The sequence below is a fragment of the Tuber melanosporum genome (genome assembly GCF_000151645.1).
Source record: "Tuber melanosporum whole genome shotgun sequence assembly, scaffold_65, strain Mel28".
In the NCBI taxonomy this organism is placed as follows: Eukaryota; Fungi; Ascomycota; class Pezizomycetes; order Pezizales; family Tuberaceae; genus Tuber; species Tuber melanosporum.
This window is the reverse complement of record NW_003299112.1, coordinates 70,972-73,483: the sequence shown is the minus strand read 5'-3', so window position 1 is coordinate 73,483 and position 2,512 is coordinate 70,972.

The following is a 2,512-nucleotide window of genomic DNA, read 5'->3' as shown; positions in this document are numbered from 1 at the left end:
GGCCTGCTCTTCCAGAGAGGAGGCAAGAGCTGAGAACTAAAGGAGGCTTCGAGGGTGTACAGGGGAACAAAGAAGTAACCGTTCAACCAAGTATATTGAAATACTGTCTGCCGAAGTCTGCCTGTTCTATCGTAAAAACAGGCGGTCTTTAAATACACAAATCTGTTCATGTCTAGCATGAACGAGACTAATCAAAGGTATCAATTGATACTCTTTGGTAAAACTCTTTAAGTATCAAAGTGATACTTAAAACAAAACATAAAACAAAACCAAGTATCAAACGATACTTAAAACAAAACATAAAACAAAACCAAGTATCAAAGCGATACTTAAAACAAAACATAAAACAAAACCAAGTATCAAACGATACTTAAAACAAACCAAGTATCAAAGCGATACTTAAAACAAAACATAAAACAAAACCAAGTATCAAACGATACTTAAAACAAACCAAGTATCAAAGCGATACTTAAAACAAAACATAAAACAAAACCAATAACCGAGTACCTGTGCCGGTTACAGATCTCCTCATATTCGCTGGATTGAGCATCATCATTATCGCTCTCAATATTGTAGGCTGATGCCTCTTGCTTTATTGCCTTTCCTGTTTCTTTCTTCGTAGGGCAGTTCTTTGCCAGGTATCCTGTTTTTCCGCATTCAAAGCATTCTCCTTTCTGTCATCTCGATTCTTCGGAGGATTTTGTTTTCTTTTTGAAAACCCATGAGGTATCTGCTTCAGAGTTGTTGGAGGGCTTATATCGTAGTTGCCTATTACTTCTAGAGGATGTCTATGTCTTGTATGCCTTGGTTTCATGGAGGATGGCGTTCTTCCATTTTGCTCTGGCGATTATTACTGCCATATTGTCATTATCTTCCTAGAGTGGTTCTACCTCTCACTGGAGGGTAGGGTGCATGGCATTATAGAATCATTGCTTAAGGGTATAGCCAGAGATACTTCCTTTCTTCATTCAATCCTTATACATCAGGAGATCTGTAGCTACGTCTGTAATTCTTTTGACATACATCCTATTGACTTGGTGGAGCTGATCGAATTTGATCTATAGGAGGTTGTTTGCGATAGAGGATTGGAATCTGCCTTTCGGATAATCGAGGACAGTAGATCCTCTTAATCTTACATTTCCGCTGTATTCCTTATAGCATTGGTGGTATGCGTCAGTTGTCTTTCCTTCATAGAATGACCCAATGTATAGTCCAGCTGTAGGATCTTCCACATCTTTCCCTTGAAGGAGCAGATAGTGTATGAGTTCAGTTGCCTATCGATTAAAAGGTTCAGGTTTGAGGTCTTTTCCTTCTCCTGTGAACTTCGCTGGGAGGTGGAGTTTGAACTTAGGGGGTTCAAATGCTCCAGGTACTTTCTCTTCTTCAGGTTGAGCCTGACATTTTCCTCCTCCTGAGGGCCCTCCTCCTGTACTAGCCATATCTGATTCGCTACTAGATTTGGGGTTGATTGAAGGTTCAAAGAAAGGCTTCTTTGCTAGAGTAGAAGGAAATTCTCCTGAGGGTTGTGTGTCTTCTGTATTTGCAGGTTCTTCCGGCTCCTTAGGAGAGTGCTGGGGTTGTTTCTTTCTTGTAAGCTCTTGCCGTAGGATTTGCTTCCCACTCCTGGTCATCAAGGACTCTATGTTGGTTTTGAGATGAAGCCAAATGTGCTGTAATTCTGCCACTTCTCTCCACTAGTATTCGGAAGTGGAAGTGGATAGGTTGATCAGGCCTAAATCTGGAGAGAGATTCTTAACCACTTGCTGAGGTTGAAAAAATGTAACGTGTTCACAAGGTGCTAATCACGTTATCGGAAAAGATTTGATAGTTGGCAGGTGGCCTACTCCTCCAGAGAGGAGGGGAGAGCTGAGAACTAAAGGAGGCTTCGAGGGTGTACTGAGAAACAAAGAGGTAACCATTCAACCAAGTATATTGAAATACTGTCTATCAAAGTCTACCTTTTCCATCGTAGAATCTGGGAGTCTTTAAATACACAAATCTTGTTCATATCTAGCATGAAACGAAACTAATCAAAAGTAGCAAGCGATACTCTTTGGTAAAATAAATCAAGTATCAAAACAATACTTAAAACAAAACATAAAACAAAACTAAGTATTAAACAATACTTAAATCAAACCAAGTATCAAAGCGATACTTAAAGCAAAACATAAAACAAAACTAAGTATCAAACGATACTTAAAACAAACCAAGTATCAAAGCAATACTTAAAACAAAACATAAAACAAAACCAATAACCGAGTCCTTATACTGGTTACAAAGAGGATGTGGTAGTTTTCAGGATCTCCAGATATTCCCATCTTTGAGAGATACCTGACATCACGAGTTATAACTAGAGAGATATATAGTTTGTATAATAGATTAATGTAGTTCGCAAGTACTCAGATATGGAATATAAATATTGAAGTACCTCTCAAGCTGTAACTAGTATGGGTACTCGGTTATTGTTTTTATTTTATGGGAGAATTATTTGGCGGTCTCCGGCCCTGACTCT